General features: G+C 42.5%; 1 non-coding gene across 1 annotated transcript; it reads right to left on the reverse strand.

Moving 5' to 3' along the window:
• Positions 1 to 308: 308 nt before the first annotated feature.
• Positions 309 to 380, reverse strand: TRNAT-AGU (transfer RNA threonine (anticodon AGU)). Its single transcript has one exon. It is a non-coding gene; the product is annotated as a tRNA-Thr (tRNA).
• Between the last annotated feature and the right edge of the window lie 13,938 nt (positions 381 to 14,318).

A 14,318-nucleotide genomic window follows, 5' to 3' on the forward strand; every position in this document is an offset into this window, starting at 1 on the left:
CAGTGGACAGATTTTCCTCCGAGCACCAGGCTATGTTTGCACGTCTCTTGGCATCTCCACTCTTCAGCCCTCTGTTGGTTTTGTGTCCCTGCAGCGCAGGAGGGATGTTTTGCTTTCCACAAATTATTTATTCATGTACCCCCTTCTCTGTGCTGGGTGCTGGGACCCAGGGTGAAAGACCCGTGTGCTGGCTCTTCCAGCTCAAGAGTCCAGCAGGGGAGAGGTGTAGACGGCTTACAGTTGGCCCTTTGTATCCACGGGTTCTTTTTTTGGGCGAGGGGGACAGATAATTAGGTTTATTTATCTAATGAGGGTACTGGGGATTGAACCCAGGACCTTGTGCATACTAAGCACATACTCTACCACTGAGCTATAACCTCCCCACCTCATCCCCAGGTTCTATATCCATGGATTCAACCAACTCAGATGAAAAATAATCGAGAAAAAAAATTCCAGAAAGTTCCAAAAAGCAAAATTTGAATTTGAGGTCCCCAGGCAACTATTCACATAGCATTTGCATGGTATTTATTAGCATTTGCATTGTATTAGGTATTAGACATAATCTAGAACTGGTTTAAAGTATACGGGAGGACGTGCTATGCCATTTTACATGAGAGACTTCAGCATCCGTGGAGTTTGGTAACTTTGGGGAAGTCCTGGAACCAATCCCCCAGGGATACTGAGGGACAACTTGAGTTATGGGTGATGTGGGAGGTAAGTGCAGAGAGTTGTGGGAGTCAGGGAAGGCTCCCTGGAGGAGATGGTATTTGAAGGAAGAAGAGTTCTATGGGAGAAATTAGTATCTTATGGAGCAGATCCAGAAATACTGACTGTGCGGTTGGGGTGGGGCAACCTAAAGAAAAAAATCAGCCTGGAGTTGGAGGGTAGAGTGTTAAGTTCCATCTACTCAAGCATAGCTTATTGGAGTATTTGCTGTATCACAGGAGCATTCTAAGTGACATAAATTTAAAAAATAGTTACAGCTGCCATGCATAGTGTGTCTGTTGCAGCCTGGGCCCTCTGCTGGGCATTTTGCATACGTTACTAAGTACTTTTTTTAACCTTTACCATGGCTTCGCAGGCTGAGAATACACCCATTTTGTACATGAGGAAATCAAAGTTCACATGAAGTTGCAAATAATTGCATGTGAACTTGAGGTTGAGGGTCCCTCACCAAGTGGACTTGGCCTCTCTCCGTAAGACCATGCTGCTACCCTCGGGAAATAAGCTCTTCCCATGTCATGTGTTCCTGGCCCTGTGGGGATCTAGCGGTCTGGGGTCTCCCTGCAGTTGGGCTGTGACAGTTCGCAGGTGCGCATCCTACGAGGCACCTGGGCTGGACAGGGAGCCCTCGTGCTCTGGAGCTGGGTGGTTGGTGCGTCCTGCTCAACCACCCACTGCCCCCTCCTCACTAGCAGTGTAGGGAGGCTGTGGACAGGCTGGTGGGAAACCAGCTGCTGAGGTCACCAAAGTAGGGAAAACCGACCACATGAACAGAGGGCTCCAAACTCTACAAAGAAACTTAACACTGGGAAGTAAAAATGGAGTTCATGGAACAAAAGCTTTAAATGAACTGTCAAAACTTCAGCAGGCAAGGAGGGATCTGACTCTGACAAAACGACAGACTATTAAAACAGTGATCAGATATTTAGAAAACACCAAATATTGCCAAAACAAAAACCTCAAGAGATGGGATGAATAGTAGTATAGACGTAGCTGAAATGCAAGATAATAAATTTGGAGAACATTTTATTCTCTATATAATACAGTATCATTATAGTCACCATGCTGTATTCCCTTTATTCTGCAGTGTCCAAACATGCTGATTATCCCATCCAATGAGTTTTTACTTTAGATCTTGTATTTTTCAGTTCTAGAATTTACCACTTTGTTCTTAAGGGTATTCATATCTCTCCAGAAATTTCACATCATCACTTCACCCATTATATCCAGCTTTCCCTGTAAGTTTGTTAACAAATGTATAATAGTTCTTTTAAAGTCCTTGTCTGCTAATTAAAAAATCTGACTTTCTGTGAGTTTGCTTCTATTAATCATTTTTTTCCTCTGGATCATGGATCACTTTTTCCTGCTTCTTCATGTGTCTAGCAATTTTTAAAGGTTATTGTATACTGGACATTGTGGGTGATACATTGTAGAGACTCTGAATTATGTTACCTTCCTCTAAAGTGGGGCTGGATTTTGATCAAGAAGGCAGTTAGATTTCTGGTGGATCAGTTTGATCCAGTGAAGGCCTGGTGTCAGGCTTTGTAAGAGTGAGTGTTTTTCAGGCTCGCTCTTATCCCTAGGACCGACATTCTCAACAGGAGCAATATTGCCTCCTCCCACCCCTGGCAGGGGTTGAAAATTGGTTCTTGGTAAGGGTGAAAAATATAGATGTTCCAATGGTTTGTGATCCTCCAAAGCTCAGTCCTACCTGATGAACTATTATTCTTTAGTATTTAATTTTCTTCATTCAGAGGAATTTAAATCAAATTTTTCTCAACAGGGGTGATGGGTGGGGAGGGGAGATAATTTTAAAACACAGGCTGAGAAATACTGTCGGCGTATAGTCCTTAGTCCTAGTAAGTGGTCCTTACTCCAAAGTTGTGATCCTGAGATTTCAGTGGAAATTCTGAGTTTACCAAGCTTTTCTAAATTTCAGAATTGGAACTCCCAACCCCCGACACCAGGCAGCTGTTGGAATCTCTGCTTTTTAGCCTTCTAGCTGTTGCCCTCCACTAGGTTTCTTGAAATCTCACCCATGCCCTTGCAGGTTGTAAGTCAGGCAAGGATTGAAGGACATTTGTGTGCACATTGTGATGCTCTCCAGCTGTGGTTTCCTCCTTCCTGGAATTGCTCCTCTCAGTTGGCATCCACGCTGGCAGCCCTAAACTCTGATTTCTGATTTCTCAGCTCTTACTGGACACTTTCTACTTGGGCTGTATTCTTCATTGCCCTCTAAGGGGAGCACCATCAGAGGAAAAGCTAGTTGAATGTATCTCTCACTTTGCAGTCATAAAGCTTGAATTCAAATCCCAAGTCATTGAGCTATGATCACATTACCTAATCTCTCTCTCTCTCTCATTTTGTCTGACTTTGGGGGTGTAGGGGAGGTAATTAGGTTTTATGTATGTATGTATGTATGTATGTATGTATTTATTTAAATGGAGGTACTGGGGAATTGAACCCAGAACCTCGTGCATGCTAAGTAGGCACTCTACCACTGTGCTACACCCTCCTGCCCATTTACTTTGCTTCTCTTCTTGTAAGATCCCTATCTCATTAATTTCTGCCTGCTTTTAGTTAATCTCCAATGTTCTTTTCCCATTTTGTCCAGCATGTGTCAATATTACCAGCGGGAGGGTTAATCTGATATAAGCTCCCTTCACATTCCCAGAAGCTGTTCAAAACCATCGTTTTGAAGGGCAATTAGGCAATTCTATTAAAAATTCAAATGCTTCCATTTCTTGGTTTCTATGCTAGAGACATTCCTCACATTTGCCCTTAGAAGTGAATAAAATATTTTTTTTTTTCCATTTCAGTGCTGTTCATAAGAGTGAAATAGTAGAAATCCTAAATGTTCTACAGCAAGAGTTGGTAAACTTTTTCTGTAAATAGCCAGATAGGAAGTAACTGAGGCTTTGCCGGCCACATGCTCTCTGTAGCAACAACTCAGCTCTGCTGAGGTAAGGTGGGAGTGGCCACAGACAATACATGAATGAATATGTATGGCCGTGTTCCAGGAAAAGCATGGGTGAGATTTCAAGAAACCTAGTGGAGAGCAACAGCTAGAAGGCTAAAAAGCAGAGATTCCAACAGCTTCCTGGTGTCGGGGAGTTGGGAGTTCAAATTCTGAAACTCAGAATTTCCACGGAAACTCAGAATTTCCACCGAAATCTCAGAAGGACCACAACTTTGAAGTCAGGACCACTTACTTGGACTAAGGACTGTATGCCATTTGTGGTCTCTGGAATTTGAATTTCCCATAATTTTCGTGTATCACAAAACATCCACTTTTTGGATATTTTTTAACCACTTAAAAATATAAAAATTATTCTTAGATTTTTCATACAAAAATAGGTAGTAGGGCCAGATTTGGTCTGTGGTTCATAGTTAAATCCTAAAGGTTTAATTGTTTATATACAAATAAGTTCTTTTTTTCCCCTTAAATTTTAATTTTAAAGTAATTATAGATATGCAAGAAGTTGGCAATATAGTACAGAGATCTTGGGTACCCTTCACCCAGTTTCCCCAGCGGTTACATTTTATGTAACCACAGTACATGTAAAACCCAGGAAACTGACATTAGTACCTTGTGGATGTGTATGCGCGTGCGTGCGTGCGTATGTGCGTATGTGTAGAGTTTTATGCTGTTGTCTCATGGGTGTAGACTTATGTAACTACCACTGCATTCAAGATACAGAGCTATTTCACCAGCACAAAGATCTCCCTTGTGTTACCCATTTATAGTCCCAGCTGCCCACCCCCACCCCCATGAAGCCCTGGGCAACCATGAATATCTTTTCCATCTCTATACTTTTGTCATTTTGAGGATGTTACATAAATGGAATCATACAGTATGGCAGCTTTTGAGGTTGACTTCTTTTATTCAGCAGAATGCCCTTAAGATGTCTCCAAGAGGAAGTTCTTGGTAATCAACTATGGGTTGAACATCGATTGTATTGGTGTGCTTTTTGGCTTTAAATTCGAGTTTCTGGCTTGCGTGGGACTTCCAAACTGTCTCTTAAGGAAGAACTTCTATTAAATTTGTATCTTTGAAGCTTAAATTCTCTGAAAAAATGTAGAACGTGGCATCTGAAACACCTCATGTTCCGAATCCTACTCCAACTTACCTGTCTTCTAGCTAACTGCTGAACTGGGTTTTCTTATATGGAACTCCCTCGCCCGAAGGGCCTGAAATGCCGGGGAGTTAGTACTCCTGAGGAGTCAGTGGAAATGGAGCTCCAGGGGCAGAAATGATAGCTGTGTCCTTCCACCCACCCACACCTTTACAGCAGCCAGAGGCTCCCTGGTGCAAGATACCAGACACCACAGGGGAAGCTCAGTGAGAAAATCACACTCAAGGGGACTGGATTCCCTACTCCAAGGCCAACTGGAGGATCACATCCACCACTTGTGTGGAATCTTCTGCCCCTTTGGAACAGTGGAAAGAAAGGGACTTCCTCCAGCAAGGAGGCAAAGATCTCTTCTTGGCAGAGCCATGTCCACAGAATTCCCTTCCTCCACCACCCCAGGTCTGAGCATTTGCTGTCTGGTGTGGTGATTCAGATAAGGACTTGGGAATCAAATGGGCATATATTTCATTCTGCTGTAACATTTGTGGTTCTTTATAATTCTTTAAAAATTATGAAATATTTAAAATATGTAATAAAGTAAGGAGAATATGAAAACCATATCAGTGTACCCATCAACCACGTAGTGATCAAATCCTAATGTCTTATTGCATATGCTTTATGTATTTTTAAAACAATAAAACCAAACAAATACAGTTTAAACCTTGTATTTTTCTTTTTCATATTGAGTTTTAGGAGTGGTTTATAAATTATGGAATCTAATCTTGGCAGTTTCACATGTTACACATAACATTTTCCAAATTGTAGCTTATCTTTCCATTTTATTTATTCTATCTTTTGTTGAATAAATGTTTAAAATTTTAATTCAATTTATCTTCCACTGGTTTGGAAGCCATATGTATTTTTATTCATTTTGGCTTGTGTTCTTCAGGGTATGCTTTTGTAACAAAACAAAATAAAACAAAACAGAACCCCTTGAGTTATCTGGTATTTCTAACCTCCTGAACAAAAGAACTTTGTAAAAATTATTTACCCATTAAATAACTACCATTTTGGTCTTCTTATCTAAAAATAATATTGTTAAACAGAAATTACATTATTTTAATATAACTATATCACTATTTTTATTTTATTTTTAGTAATTAAAGGTTTAGTGAGAATCTGTAAGTGGTAAATCCTTAGTCTTTTCCTGTATAAAAATCCTTTTTATTACCATTCATAAATGATGGTTTATCTGGCTTTCTAAACATTCCAAATAGAGTTATTCATTACCAGCCCTTTGGAAGACATCATTCCATTGTCTTTAGCTCTCATTGTTGCTGATGGGAAGTCTGTCATCCATCTAATTGTTGTTCTATTAGCAATTTATGTTTCTCTCTGACAGTTTTCACCCTTGACTTTCTGCAGTTTTGTTATAGTTTCTCTAGTTACACTAACAGCAAAATATCAGAAAGACAAATTAAGAAAACAATCCCATTTGCAACTGTGTCAAAAGAATCAAGCACCTAGGAATAAATTTAACTAAGGAGGTAAAAACCTGTACTCAGAAAACTATAAGAAATTGATATTTTCTTCATTCCCTACTCTATAACTCCTGTTAGATATTTCAGAACACCTCAAAATAGCCTTCAGTTCTCATAACTGCTTTTGCAAATAACCTCTTAATTTCTTTTTCTCTATATCTTGTGTCATGGGTGAATTCTTCAGTACTATGTATTTTTTCTTTTTTTAATTGAAGTATAGTCAGTACACTGTATCAGTTTCTGGTGTACAGCACAATGTTTCAGTCATATATAATATACATGTATTTATTTTCATATTCTTTTTCATTATAGGTTACTACAAGATATTGAATATAGTTCCTTGTGCTATATAAGAGAAATTTGTTTTTTATTTACTTTATATATAGTAGTTAATGTTTGCAAATCTCAAACTCCCAATTTATTCCTTCCCACACACTTTCCTCCGGTAACCATAAGTACTATACTTTAATCTGTTGTTCTCTTCAACTAGTTTCTCTCTAGAATATATCCTGTCTAGTGAGGTTTTTTTTTCTTAATTAAGCCTTAAAAAAAAAAAAGCAGTTTTAGGTTCTCAGCAAAATTGAGGGGAAGGTACAGATTTCCCATATACCCTTTGCTCCCACAAAGGCATAGCTTCCTTCATTATCAACATTTCCCTACTGGAGTGTTACCTTTGTTACAATTGGTGAATCTATACTGATACATCATAGTTCACCTAAAGTCCGTAGTTTACATTACTTTTGGTGTTGTACATTCTATGGATTTGGAGAAATATAATGGCATAGATCCATCATTACAGTATCATACAGAGTATTATCCCTGACCTAAAAACTCTGTGTTTTGCCTACTCATCCCTCTCAACACCCCCAGCCCCCAACCCTTGGCAACCACTCTGTCTACTGTCTGTATAATTTTGCCTTTTCTAGAATGTCATATAGTTGGAGTCGCACAGTTTGTAGCCTTTTCAGATCGGCTTCTTTTACTTAGTAATATGCATTTACAGTTCCTCCATGTCTTTTTTTTGACTTGTTAGCTCATTTCTTTTTGGCGCTGAATAATATCCTGTTCTTTGGATGCACCACAGTTTTTTTATCCATTCACCTATGAAGGGCATCTCTGTTGCTTCCAAGTTTTGGCAATTATGAATAAAGTTGCAATAAACATCCATGTGCGGGTTTTTGTATGGATATACATTTCAGCTCCTTTGGGTAAATGCTAAGGAGCACGATTGCTAGATTGTAAGACAGAAGCATGCTTAGTTTTCAAAAAAAGTGCCAAATTATCTTCAACGGTGGCTCTAGTAGATTTTGAAAATTTTCAATGACTATACTTTTCTAAGATTTCTAACTTGTTTATATCTACTTAATATTTCATTTTAGTATGCATTCGTCATTTCTGCCTGTTTAAAAGCAATATATTTTATTTTTAACAGATGCTGTTAAAATCTCTTTGTGTGACTTATAATAATTCTGGAATATTTGTCAGACTGCTTTATGAGCTTAATTTTGTCTGGAGTGAATTCATTCTTCCAATTGTTAATTTTCTTGGTTGTCTTTTTTCAGTATTTGCATTCTCCCTTACGTTACGGAATATTGACTTGCTGGCTTGTTTTGAGTAGGAAATTTTAGGACTTTTGTTTTGTTCTGCTCTGGCTTGTTCTCTTCTCTCTCCTGCCTTGTCCATCAGTGTTTCATTTTTGCAGTTGTCTTCACTAAACCACATCTACTTCCCTCTAGGACTAAGCATTATAATGGGGCTTTACAGATTCTATTCTTTGGTAATTCTAGAGAAATCCTAGGCCCAGACAAGAAGCCACGAGGTGGACTTGATTAATTTTATGTTCTTTGTCCAGCCATCTCTTGAGATCCAGAACCTCAGATAAATCACTGCTCCAAGCCCTGATCCACATCCCAACACCACATCCCAACACCTGACGTTAAGCAGAGATTGGAGCCAGTCCTCCATCTCCCATGGAATATTTTTAGTCCTTTTACCTGCAAAAAAAGCCACGCTGCTTGGTACCTTGACTGCGTTGAGCACCAGTGCTCAGCAGGCTTGCAGCTTCTGTACAGTCTACAATATTGCATTCCTATCTTGTTTCTGGCCCCAAATATATACCCCTTTTTTGAGCTGACTCTATCTTAGAGTGCTCCTATTTTGAAATTTCCTCTCATGGTTATGTACTTGGAACACGGGGCTGTGCTGAAGTAGGAAGATTTCTTGAAGGATGCCTTAGAGTTCGTTCCTTGCAAGCTACAGAAATGACCTCTGGAATTTGTACATAGGAAGCCTGGGAGGTGGCTCATGGGGTGGAGAGATGTGACCAGAATAGATCTGGAGATCTAGGTAGCAGGAACGAATGGCGAGCCTGGTCCATGTTGTTCCTGAGATGATTTCCTAGATTTTCAATCATATTCTGTCATCTTGTCACTATCCTTAAGTGTCAAATTCCAGGAAAGACTATCTGATTGGCATTTCTTGGGCCATCCATGTCTTTCTTAGAGTAATTTGACTGACAGCCTATCCAAGACTCTGTACAATGAATGAAGGAGGAAACCAAAACTAAAATTGGGGTGTGGTATCCAGAAGTTAAGAATATGGATGTTGGACAGAACCAATTATAGATGCCCGCCCTGCTTACTCTGCCACTAAGTGGGTGCAGAAACGATAACAGCTGATATTTATCAAGTAATTCCTATGTGTCAGTCACTGTTCTTGGTCTCTTTCAGCTAATAACATCTCTAAACTCTCACTACACCGGAAAAGACATGTACTGCTTTTGTGCTACCGATGAAGATATTGAGGCTCAGAGATGTTGAGTAACTTCCCTAGGGTCACATAGCTGGGGTTCACATTTAGTTGGTTGGGGTCTAGTGTCCTTATCCCGAGCCATGGAGCCACACCACCTCTGCACTCAAGTGCTCTTTCATAATGGTTGACTGAGAATTAACTGAATTGACTGAGGCAGTGTGGGCAGAGCACGTGACCCACTGCTTAGTCCATGATGGTTGTTCAGTGTTCGACAGGTTGGTCAAGTTGGGTCCGATTGAGGCTTATTGGGTTTTCTCCATACGTGGGGAGTGACAGGAGATGATGTGTGCTATTTTTCTTTGAAAACCCAGGGAGACTTTCATAGTAAGAGGAAATTCTCAGAAATTGGAGGCCAGAGTTGAACTGTGGTACAAATGATGTGCCTCCCGTGCTGTTCGTCACCTCTCCTTCCAGCTGAAGTGCAAAGTGAAAATACCCAGCAGTCATTTCCTTCTCAGAACTGCTGGACCCCAGAGAAAGGCCAAAGACAGATGCTGCTGCTACACTGCAGAGACTCTAACAAACCAAACTTCAACTTCTTCCTGATGGGAAAAGTAACATATGTCCCTTGTGTAACAAGGAGACACTCAGGATTGATAATAAAGCATAATCATCCCTCACATTTATTGATGGCTTCACAGTGTGCCAGGATCTGGGTGGGCTCTGCTGCTTCTATTCTTTCATTTTATGCTCATAACTGTCCCGCAAGGAAGGTGTTATTGTTACCGAGTCCAAACTTGTTCTGCTCACTGCACGACAGGCCAATAAATCGGGAGATGAGGTGTTGGGGCAAGGAATAGCGACTTTATTCGGAAAGTGGGCAGACTGAGAGGATGGCAGACTAATGTCTTGGAGAACCATCCTGCTCTAGGCAGAATACAGGCTCCTTTAATACAAAAAACAAAACAAAACAAAAAACAGGGGAGGTTGTGTGGTTGGTTGTTGCAAACTTCTTGATGTAGGAATTCTTTGTTTCTGCAGCTGTCCACGTGGGCCAGGTCATAGTGCTCCTGCAAAACCTCCAACAGAACAAATGTTATTCTCTATTCTGCAACTTGTTATCTTTACGTGAATGTAGAGCTAGCAAGACCAAGCCTAGAAAACAGGGCACAGTGGTTAAAGCTAAAGGAACAGAGTCTAATATGGAGTCAGATTTGGTCTTTTCTATTACATTATTGTCATCCCCACTTTATAGATGAGAAAATTGGGAATTGTGAGGTTGAGTAATTTCTCAGCGACACAGATCCTATGGAGGCGGGAGGAGTTAGTATTCACACCCCAGCTCTGAATCTCCACCCCAAACTGTGTCCCCAAGCCATAAAGTGACACACATGCTTCTGTTAGACCAATCCTCAAAGCATTTTCTCAAATATGCCCAAGGTTGTCGGGTTCAGGAAAGGGCCTGGGGGGCACTTTTTGGTGAGATCTGACAGCCTGCAAAAACGCTAGGACCAACAAGGGCAGCACCGCGCTGCGTCTCTGCACGCCAGGGCGGGCATCACTCATGTTGCCAGTAAGTCAAGCTGCCTGGAAAACAGCAACAATCACCATGACAAACGGGACACGTTGGAAGACGGAGCGATTTCCCGAAACGTATCACCGTTCCAATGATTTTTCTCAGGAAAAACTCCATAACGTAGATTCCTGTCCCTTTGCCTACAGCCGTAACGTGTTCCGACACCTGCTCCACGTCTGGTGAAGTGAGTCCCAGTGTTGGCGGCGCCCTCCGCCGCCTCCCTCCCTCCCCATCCGCACACGGCTGGGCCACGCGGCTTTCTTAGCTTCTTCTGGGTCACGAAGGCAGAGTGGGCTTTAGTCCCGAGCCGGCTGCAGCAGCCTTGTGGCCAAGGGCAAGTTGCTTCACTCTCAGAAACAGTGCTTTTAAAGATCCGGAGACAGCAGGCTCGGTAGCTGGCGGTAGTTGAGAACTCATTAACATACATGAGAGCATGGCAGCGTTTGCTTGCTCAGAACTGCTAACCCAGTGATGCCTTGGAGCCTGCAGCACATTTTTGGCCTGGAATTGAGACAATGGGGAGAAGTTCACTGCCTGAGGAGAAAATAGGAAAGTGTTTGCTTCTGTAAGGAGGACAGAGGCAGGGCCCCTGGGGGGATGGAGAGGGTGGCGGTGGGGGGATGGAGTGGAAAGGGAGGGCGGGGAGGGGTGTGGGGAGGAGAATGGTTGTGCAAACATGAGGAAGACGAATCCCTTGTGATGGGGTATGTGATAGAAGCCATCTCCTCCCTCCCTATGGAAGCTTCCTCAAATTCTACTTTGTGCCTCTAAGCAGGTGGGTTTATTTGGGGGTGCCCTAAGGGGAAGATAAGGTGAATGCCAACAGTCAACTCATGAAGGGGGAGGGGGTTAGGGGTTGGAGGAATGACTGACTGGAGTAGGGGTGCCTAGAGCTGCAGGGAGATGCTGGGAGCTGCCCCATCTCCCACCCGCCCTCCAGCTGCTCTGAGCAGTGGCTGATTTAATCTTTCCTAAAGCCTTCTCTAAGATACCTCAGAATATTTTTTTGAAAAGCTCTTGATTTTATTCAGTTGGTTTTTCCGTTTCATTGATTTCTTTTTTAAAGGGCGGGGAGGTAATTAGGTTTATTTATGTATTTATTTTTAACGGAGGTACTGGGGATTGAACCCAGGATCTTGTGCATGCTAAGCATGCGCTCTACCACTGGGCTATACCCTCCTGCCTCAGAAATCTTTTATTTTTTTAATTTAAATTTTTGATCTTAAATTTCTGCTTGAATTTTTAAATTTGTTTTTATTTTTTGGTTTTATTTTTAATTTTTTCCCCATTTTAAAAATTGAAGTATAGTTGATTTATAATGAAAAAGAATATATGTATATATATATATAACTGAATCACTGTGCTGTACACCAGTAACTAACACATTGACTTTATCTTGCTGAGCGCCCTTGCTGAGTCTGGTGGCTGATCTAGTGAAAAACATTCTGGCTCCAGGTGGTAGCAAACCTAACTCACACTGGTCTAAGAAAAGCCAGCCACTCTTGCCTGAAGGAGTGCTGTGCTCTGATTAGCCAGACACGAGTTTCAGCTTCAGCAGAGCAAACTGCCGCGTCCCAGTTGGACCATGCAGACTAAGGGTAGGGGGAGACGTAGAGCCTTAAAACCACAGGGCTGCTCCCAGAAGAAGGTGGGAGGGAGGCGGCAGAAGTGAACAGCCGCTGCCCACCACAGTGGCCAAGGGAGAGAGCCAAGTCTTCTCTGCTCCTCAGACCCAGAGATTCTCCAGCTCCCAAGAACCTCGGGAGACAGTGTTCTCCAGCAGGTCAACTGATGCCCAAAGGGAGATGCTAAGAAATTGTCAGCAACAGTTCGTACTAAGCATGTTTCTCCAAGGCATTTAAACACTTTCCAACATGCTTTATTAGGCGAGAATGCCACGCTGCCCCTTCAGCAAGTGTAGGCTGGAAGGCTGACTGCTGGTGTGTGAGCCTTCGGTTGTTGACCAAGGTGTTGTTGAGGGCTCACTGGGTGACATTTGCTGTGCCAGGCTCTGGGGTAGGAGACACCAAGATGTGAAAGATGGCATGCCTGCTGCTTTGAGGTGCTCTGTGACCCTCTCAGGAGACAGACACACATGGATACAAGATGCCAGGCATTCGTTCAGAGGCTGGGGAGAGTGAGGGAGGCCAGAGACCAGAGGAGGGAGCCCACTGGGCTACTGAGAGAGACAGGATGAAGAAAGATGATGCCAAGAGGGGCCATTTGAGTCGGGCAGCCTTTATCATGTGAAGTAGGGCATGACGTGGGGGCAAAGGCCTGTAGACCTGAAGGGCCTGGTCTGGTCACTTAGGGCTGTGAAGTGGACAGCAGGTAAGTGGAGAGCCGTGTAGGGGTGACTCAGTCAGCGTTCACAGTTGTGAACCCCAGAGCTGACTCTGTCTAAGTTCAAAAGGAAACATGGAAAGGGAAACCACATCTCAGGTAGGCTGAGAAAGCAGATTGGATAAAAAACAGGGACAAGGGCTGTGAAACCAGAGAAACAGCCCAAGTCACACAACAGAACAGGCCTGGGAGGATGCCATGGCTGTGGCCATGGAAATGGCAGCGTGTACCACTAGCCTTGTTGGATGCTGGATGCTCTGGTTAGCGTGACTGCCCTTGCTGCCACCAGAAACTGGATGTAGCTGCCACAGTTGGAGCTACAGAACACCTTGTCCGTTCTCCCATCATCCTTGTGCTAAGAGCTCTAGAGTCAAGGTCAGGGGAAGGTGCATCCAACTGACCAAGTGTGAGTTCCTTGCCCATGTCAACCAGGGTCCATCATGTGGGGCAATCCCCAAGCATAACATGATGATGGACAGCCAACAAAATGATAAATGCATAGGAAAGAAACAGGGTCAAAATTTTACGTTAGGAAGATTATTTTAGCAGCAATGTAGAGAGTGGTTTTCAGGAGGAGATAATGGAGACAGAATAACAAGATAAGAACCCAGTGAAATAGTCAAGGCAAGAGGTTTCAAAATCCCAAACAAGGGCAGAGGCACCGGCATGGTTGAGGGAAGGGCAGATTAGCAGTGTTTCAGAAATAGAAATAAGAGAAAATGGTAAAAGAGTAATTGGCTGTCCCCACGTTTTCAAATTGATTAAGTAGATCATTGATCATAACTTTAATGAACATGGGGAATACAGTCAGAGAGATAGAGTTGGGGAGCAGATGCGTTGCATTTACCGCTGGGGATGTTCAGGAGATGCAGGGCAACTGTTGTTTTGTCTACTCAGCATCTATTCTTCCTTATTTTGTAAACACATCTTCTGTTTTCCTTTTAGGAAAATATCCTCTTTCCCACACATAGTCCTTTTAGTTCCAATAGGATTGAGTCCCCCTCCTCTCAATTCCAGAATTGAGGTCACAGTGATTAATTCAGAAATGGACACACAGTTGGGAAGGTAAAGTTTTCTTCCTACTAAGGCTGCTAAGCTGGTGAGAGGTCAGCCTGGAGCAGCTAGTGGCCATCTTGTCACTCCTGTGGGTCAGCCTGCAGGAGAATGAAGCCAACACAGAAGAAATCAGACCCGTGAGATGGAGACTGAGTCCTGCTGTCACTGACTGAGCACTTGAATCCAGCCAGCCTGGAAGCTGCACAGGTAGTTTTCAGTTAGACCAACCAATATACTTCTTATTTTCTTAAGCCA

The sequence above is a fragment of the Camelus dromedarius genome, chromosome 8, assembly GCF_036321535.1.
Source record: "Camelus dromedarius isolate mCamDro1 chromosome 8, mCamDro1.pat, whole genome shotgun sequence".
NCBI lineage: Eukaryota > Metazoa > Chordata > Mammalia > Artiodactyla > Camelidae > Camelus > Camelus dromedarius.